The sequence below is a fragment of the Dermacentor andersoni genome, chromosome 8, assembly GCF_023375885.2.
Source record: "Dermacentor andersoni chromosome 8, qqDerAnde1_hic_scaffold, whole genome shotgun sequence".
NCBI classification, from domain to species: domain Eukaryota; kingdom Metazoa; phylum Arthropoda; class Arachnida; order Ixodida; family Ixodidae; genus Dermacentor; species Dermacentor andersoni.
Genome location: NC_092821.1, coordinates 125,943,775 through 125,951,958, shown reverse-complemented (window position 1 = coordinate 125,951,958; position 8,184 = coordinate 125,943,775). Strand labels below are relative to the sequence as shown.

The 8,184-nt window shown below is 43.2% G+C and overlaps 1 long non-coding RNA gene across 1 annotated transcript in view; it reads right to left on the bottom strand.

The window, feature by feature from the left end:
- LOC129383322 (uncharacterized) overlaps positions 1-4,316 on the bottom strand; it is a 59,398-nt gene extending 55,082 nt beyond the window's left edge. The window contains exon 1 of the long non-coding RNA XR_008611195.1: positions 4,219-4,316. This is a non-coding gene — a long non-coding RNA (uncharacterized lncRNA). The remainder of the gene's footprint in view (positions 1-4,218) is intronic.
- Positions 4,317-8,184: the final 3,868 nt, after the last annotated feature.

Below are 8,184 nucleotides of genomic sequence, written 5' to 3'. Positions count from 1 at the left end.
GCGGGCTGGAGCCGTCGTATAGACTACGGACTTGTCGAAACGCCTGACAAATACAAGTCTCATTCTCGAAATGTTGGTGACATCATTAGCAATTCCATGTTTTACCACTGCTTATCACCACAAGCACATGCACGCAATTACATCGCAAGTCTCCGTCACCCCCATTATCGGGAGCATGGTGCTTCAAGTATCCATACGGATCCAGTAACCACGACAACCAAGTTGTCTTCATCGTTCGCTGTGTTTACATCGTCAAACAGCGACGCGGCGCTGCTTACATACGGAGACGCTGAAACTGCAGACTGTTGCTCAAGCCGCGAAAGTGCAGCTGCCGGAAATTGCACTTGGTGTTCTGGCACCCCTTCCCGCAGATCGCGTGTTCGATGATGCGCTCGAGTTGGCTAACGGGGCGCGCCTGGTGGTCGAACCAACAGTGGGCAGACATCGTCATATCGAGTGGCACGGCACATATGGCCATGTTTTGCCTTTTCTCAACATTTGATATTTCATTTCGTTTTTGTCCGCAGGCGCTGTTGATCACTGTGACCGACTGCATTTCGACACCTTGTACAGGACAAGAATAAAGTTTTTTCCTCCTCCTCCATCCTCCTCCTCCTCGACCCGCAATCATAGTTGTTGTAGGGTGGATGAGCGTGGGGCTGGTTGCACTTGTTTTGCTCGCATGAGCTCTGGTGCCGTGAGCAACATTTGTTTCCGATGTTGCGTTGGCCTTGACCCTGTGTGTGCTGAGTATGTTAGCTGCACCTGGATGTCTGCGCTGAATGTTGTCAGTATGTGAAAGAAAAACGAAAGTTGGAGAGAACTGCATTGGTCGGAAGCTGTGCACTGTAACCGGCAAAAGAAATTAAATAACAATATGACAAGAGAAAAAATAACAACTCCAGCTTCAAACGAAACACATGTGTATGTTTAGCTTTGTCACACCCGTATTTTTATTTATGGCAGAATAATTATAAAATGTATGAACATCGTCATTGAATTGCTCCACAGCGGCACGCATCAGTTATTTTTTGTTGTTGTTTCAAAAAATTTATGCGGACTCTGATTGGCCATATCAGTTAGTAATAGGCGAATACTTCCTGTATTCAAGACTAGTTTCAGTGATGTTTCATTCGTAGACTGTACAGGATGCTGCTTGCTAGTATAATATGTTACAAAAGTTATGCAAAAGGCTGTACTGCCTGTTTTGCTGACCAGCTTAATTGCTTCAAACATTTCATTTCGCTTCCCAACTACACTCTTTCAGGGTTTAGCTCTGTACAGGGACTGGTGATATGTTGTCAAGATTTCGCGATATAATGTTAATTACCGAGTTAACGTTGGCCGTGCCGTCTCTGTGAATCTGAAAGCGGTATCTCACGTTTTATCAGAGCACTCAAGCCCAATTTAATTCACCGACGCTGTTGGAAGGAGGCACTTGGATTACAGCCCCAGCATCCTTGACAGGTCACACCTTTGAACGTTCACAGTGGGCTTACCCTTTGTTATCGCGATAGACATGGTTTGTTTGTTTATTCCTATTCTGCCTTTGCATTTACTTTTTAATAGTTTTTATCGCTAGGAAATAAAATAGCCCGGCGTTGGAAGACATATATGAAGAAATGACACAACAACGTGCTTCGACCCCGGACTCTGACAAATTTTCCTACAAGTGCGCAGCTTTCTTTCTGAGAAAACCGTCTGTATTTTTTTAGATACCTTCATGCTATTCTCGGATGGACGACAATTGCTTGGTTTTATAAGAATTCCTCCACTTGGCCTATTTCCGAATAAATGATCTGCAATATTAGGCCTTTGGTTGTGGGATTTCATCACTTTGTTCCATCATCGGGATGTTTTTCTTAGGAAATTATACATTAAATGTATGCACATTAAGGGTGCTGGCTCATTCTATATATATGACTAACTTTCATACCCTTAAAACAGTAAAATGCAGTTCTTTTTTTTTACTGTGGAGAACAGCCAACGCAATACACCTGCAATGAGAAAAGCCATAGTTTAAAAAATCGGGGGTCAATACAGTCTGTCAAGATAGACTGCCAGTGAAGCTGTCGTTGTGCTCCCAAATGCGCCCCGAATCCATGGTGTGAATGTGGTTGGAGAGCAAAGCGAAACAAGTGCACGAAACAAAACATGGCTGAACAAGACGCAGTCCAAACGAGTGCGCAAAACAAAACACGTTTGTTTGTAATTTGCGATTGAGCATACTTCTTAGTTAATTAGCTTAATGAAATTTGGAAGGACTCGAGCTTTATCCCAGCAGACAAACAAAGGGCTTTGCATTTCCCTGTCGTAGAAGCCCACGTACTGACAGCAGACGGGAATTCCAACACCTTTACAACTTCACCATGAACTGCCTAATTATGAAAAGTAAATGAAACTCGTCGCAATGATAGAGGTGCCTTAGCGGCCTATTGTCATAATTTGTCGGGATAGGTTTTATAAAACAAGAGTGACAATAGGTACGCGCTCAAATTTTCGTATCATCTCTGTTATTAAATGCGTAAACATTTCTATGCCTATCCAGCGACAAATTTGTCCGTCACGTAAGAGAATGAATAGTTCATACCCACTTAAGCAATGGCTCCTGTCTTCGTAAACAAGAAAAAAAAAAAAGATTAAAATTATTATCGACTTGAAAGTCGGCTGATCTTCAAAATAGTGCCTATTGATAACCAATCTACAAAAAATGCATGTCCAAGTGATGAAACGCATAAGATTTTGCACAGAATGAAACGTTTTTGCGTCGAATCCGGGAGCTGAGTTTTTCCACACGTAGATTTGTTGGCAGACACGAAAAATCCACGGAACCGTAGCCATAAACAGCTTCCCTGTAAATCTGTCTACTAATTATGACTACACGGGATGGACTGAACTAACCGACAAAAGAGTTCGACAGTGGTAGGTATATGAAAGTTGATTTCATGTAGTTCTTTTGTTGTCTGTTTTCGTATCATCGCATTTATTTGCCACAGGGTCACTAGAAAAAGAAAAGAATTGTTGTCTGCACCAGTGATCTGATTGTACCCCTTACAGGTCAAGGTATTAGCCATGGGACAGACAAGCATCCTTAATGGTGTAAACATTTTTTACTGCGCATGTGCCAACCAACCCACGTAAACACAATACTCCAGTAATATTCCTCGTCTCTTTAGTGTCGTTTACATCATGCCATTTGCAGTTATAGCCCGGTATATATGGCACAGCTGACATATCGAGCTCTCTTAAAGCTTTTTTCCCCCATTTTCTCTCTTCAAGTATGAAGCAGGGGTAATTCACTTTGGTATACGCTTTAAATCCACCCGGGCGTAGCAGTTGGCGGCCAAGCTGTCAGGTTAGAAACGGCCTTGTGAAACACGCAGCCATCTCCATCATCAGTGAAGTCAGTCATTCCTCATTTAGAGATAGCTTCGCCTGATTTCACCTGTCTTCATTGGAGGACTGGAAAAAGGATGAGTGCAGGTGAATGCTACCTGCGTCGTATATTATAAAGCAAAGACAGAGATGATCTGACAGGTTCGCTATTAGGCCACAAGGCAGAGCCCGAGGCTTAAATTTCATTTATAGAAAGAAGATTTAATAGGGGCATGGTGTTCCGACGTGCCAGAGACGTGGATTCCGTTTCGAAAGAAATATTTCGCTGCTCTTTTTAGTATTTTGTTTAACCTCACACAGCAAGTGATGGGAGGTTCTCAAAATTCAACTGCAGCTACCTCGCAGGAGCACTTCGCCAAGATTTTATCTTCGACAACTTACAATGCCATTTCTGCCTTCACTTTCCCGCGCGAACGAAAGTAATGAAAAAAAAAGAAAAATTGTATGTTCCATGAACTAGAACCTAGACAAAAAGAATCATCAAATGAACTTGGCGGGCAAGTAGATGACAATAAAAAGACGAAATTCAATTTCATCCTGACAATTTCATCTTGCCGAAAGGACGTTGGAGCTGAGACAGCACGTCACGCTTTGAATATTTTTTTTAAACGACACGACTTTCTTGCTCAGCGGGTGCAAGGAGACCATACAAAAAAAGAAAAGAAAGAAAGAAAAGGAGAAATGAGCATTTTTGCATATTGCTGCACCCTTCGCATGCGATAGTCATGCAGTGCGCTCGAAGAAGGAAACGGAATTTTATGGCGCGCCAGGAAGTGTGGGTCCTTGGAACAGCGGCGCATACAAGAAGGTGGCGGCACTCACATTAAAGTATGAGATGCAGATCGAGGTTTCTGTTCGCAAGCTTCCGTTCTGTCGCATTTCAAGAAATGCGCGGGGCTTAAGAAGCCTTATTCGTTATCCGTTGCTCAAGAAGTACAGACGGCGAGGAAAAAATACGCGAACCTCTTTTGAAGTGCGTTTCTAGAGATTAAGGAAACTGTTGTGGTCACCAGTAAACAACGAAAATTGAAATTCAGACTTTCTGTTTAATTGTTCCGTCTACTTTACGACGTTCTCTTTATTCAAGGGAGAGATGATGGCGAAGGCACAAGTGCTATTGCACATAAACATCGGTTGAATCCTCACACCAAAGACAGCTTTATTCTATGTCGGAAGACGACTCATCCGACGGCGGCTTCATACCCGTCCGGAATAAGAGGACGAAGAGAAAGATCGCCAACACAGCGCCGTCAACTCCTGCGAGTACAATGACTATGAAGTCAAGGCCTGCGCGCTGGCCACACGTCATCATCTTTACGGCGGAAGAACCGTCAAGCAACCTACAATTGCTGAACAGGCAAGCCCTATCCATTTTTCTGGAATGTGCGGTGCCCGATCAAATTAAAGACATCAGAATAAATCCACGCAAGAATATACTCGCCATAGACGTATACAACACGAGTGCGCTAAGAAAAATTCAAGAAATCACGGAGCTAGGCCCCTTTATCTTTATGCGCCCCTTTATCCCGATCGACGACACATCCATAGCCGGTGTAATTTACGACATAGACATTGCCATTCCCAATGGTGGCTTACCTAGTCTCATCAAGCCGGTAAACGAGGGCACGACCATTACGCAATTGCGCCGCCTCGGGAATACACACTGCGTAAAAGTAATTTTCAAGGGGGATTGTATACCATCGCACGTTAAAGTCGGACATTTCCGACATCCGGCTCGACCATTCATCCAGAAGCCGCTTCAATGCCATCAGTGCTCCAGGCTAGGACACGTCGAGGGCGTGTGTCCCAACTCGCTACTGTGTCCCCGTTGCGCTGAACCTCATGCAGAAAAGACCTGCGGTGCCATGGTTTGAAGTGCGCCAACTGTAGCGGCCCTCACGCGGCCTCGTCGGAAGACTGACCCCGCATCAAGAGGGAGCGCGCGGTTCTCAAGCAAATGGCCAGAGACAATTCGGCCCACAGGGAGGCAGCTGAAGCAGTCCAGCGGTGGCGTCGACGTCGGCACCATCGTACGTCTTCAAAGAATGAGCATGCGCGAAGTGATAGTACCCACTCCACTACGGTACCATTTAGTCGCGCCGCGAAAGGGCCCACCACTTCCACGAGGGAAGCAGATAAGACTCTTTCTTTAGAGGAAAGGCCTACGCTACCAAGCCGCTCCCTTGCTAAGGAACCTCAGAAGGTCGCGGCCCCACCGGAGCCTTCTCCAGCCATGGATGATTCACCTAAAACAGATCGTCAAATCATCTGGGTGTTACGTTCCCTCATGGAGGCCATCCGAGTGATTTTAGTGGACATGGGGACACCGTCTGCTCGAAGCGCACTTAAAGTGCTGGACGCCTTAAGCCCAGTGCTTGAATCCCTCAACTAGAAAGATGACTACCCATATCGCATCCTTCCGAAAAGAAGTAAAGGCAGCGTCCGTAATCCAGTGGAACGCCAGAGGGCTAAAATCACGAATTTCAGATTTTCGTCAGTTTGTGTACACCAATGTGTTTTTACTCATCGTCATTTACGAGCCCATCTAGTCGAAACCAATCAGACTGTCAGGGTACGAATTTATGATGTCATCAACAAATGGTGTATGCAGCAAAATCATCGTTTTTGTTCGTCGTGAACTCACCTACGTTTTGCAGCCGATTGCGCCCCACGACGACAATCAGTATATATGCATTACAGTTAAAAAGAACAAACTCTTCTTTACTCTCATAGGCGTGTATATATCGCCTTCCAGCAATTTCGATACTAAAAGATTAGCGGATATCTTGAGTGTTTGTCCCACCCCTTGGGTCCTCATAGGAGATTTCAATGCACACCATCCAGCATGGGGTAGTACAAGGACAAATGGAAGAGTACGAAGATTAGCAAGCATCGCCTACAACTATGGCCTTACTCTCCTGAACGATGGTAGCCCCGCCTTTGTTCGAGGCGTGACATATGGCAGCTGCCTCGACCTTGATTTCGTCTCCAACTCTCTCGTCAGATGTGCGAAGCCATAACTGCTATTCAAGTTGGTGAACAAACCCTTAATAATCCTTCAGCAATTGCTAACGCCTTTGTCGATTCATGTTGCTCCGACCAGCCACGTCTCTTAGTCCACATCGACAAGGCTTATCATCGTTTGCCACACAGTTTTTTCTCTGTCCAGTTTCCTCAGATGAAGTGCGCATGACCATGCTGAGCTTAAAAAACACTGGAGCTGGTTTAGATAACCTCAACTGATCTCATGTAAAGCTTATAGCTCATCTTATTAGTGACACACTCTCACACATAATAAATCTAACCTTCAAAACTGGCGTCTTTCCTAGCTGCTTAAAAATCGCCAAAGTTAATGTTTTCAAAAAGGGTAGCAAGAACTCGTTATTAAACTACCGCGCTATATCTATTTTATCATATTTCAGCAAGGTAATTGAAAAATTATTCGTAGTATGTTTAACTAGCTATTTCACAAAGTTCAGTATTTTGTCATCTAATCAATTTGGCTTTCGATCTGGTTACTCAACTGAATTAGCGCTCATTAATTTAACTGATAATCTTAAAACAGCCATTTATCACAGGTAAATTGGCTGGTACCTTGTTTATTGATTTTTCTAAAGCTTTCGATTCGTTATATCATGACATATTTTTTGCTAAACTAAACGCTGTTGGCATGTGTGGTCCAGCACTTTCCCTAATTCGCAGTTATTTACATGATCGAAAACATGTCGTCTCTATTTCTGATACTCATTCGCGTACCAAACAAACTAACATAGGGGTTTCACAAGGCTCAATACTAGGACCAATTATATTTCTCGTGTACATCAATGACCTTCCAGAATACATTACACATTCCAGTTGTATTTTATATGCTGACGACACAACGATTTATTCTTCTAACACTTCCTTGGAATCGCTAATATATTACCATAATGCTGACGTGGCTAAAATCGTTAATTGGTGCCGAGATAATATGCTCAATATTAATGCTACTAAATCGAAATTTGTAATTTTTTCATCCCCGCAAAAAAGTGTACAGAAGAATCCATGCATTAACATTGCTCCGACTTCGCTTCAGGCTGTTGACCATGCAACATTTCTTGGAGTTGAACTCGACAATCATTCGAAATTTACAACTCACATATCCTTATTAAACCGTAAAGCAGCATATGGTATCAGAATACTAATCAAAGTCCGCCCCTATTTTCCTAAGGTATATTAATTTCACTCTGCTACGCATTTCTTCACAGCCACATCTCTTACTGCATTTCTTCTTGGGGCAATACCTACGCAACTCACTTGGCACCCCTGCAACACACACAAAACCAAGCTTTGAGAATAATCAGTTACAGCCATTTTTCATGTAGTGCTCTGCCATTAATCCGCACATATAATATTTTGTCAGTAGTGAATTTAAATAAATGCTCTCTTAGTGTCCTGACGTATAAATTTTGTCGAGGAGAATTACCGATTTCGTTGATAACAAAAGACCAAACCCCCCATTTAACTGGCACTCGATTTTCACACCATAATAACTACCTCCTACCGAAACCAAGGACTAACTACGGCAAACTTACTGCGAACTTTTTGGCAACATCAAGATGGAATTCAGTACCACCCTCCATTAAATCATCTGCTTCCATTTCATTATTTAAGAGAAAAATTCGTCACCACTTATTGGGAAAGTGATTGTGTTGTATATTTCTTTTATGCTTCTGTATGTCGAATAATACTCCTAGGATCTGCTTTTTGTGCTTATACTTCATTGTTATTACTATGACTCGACTTTGT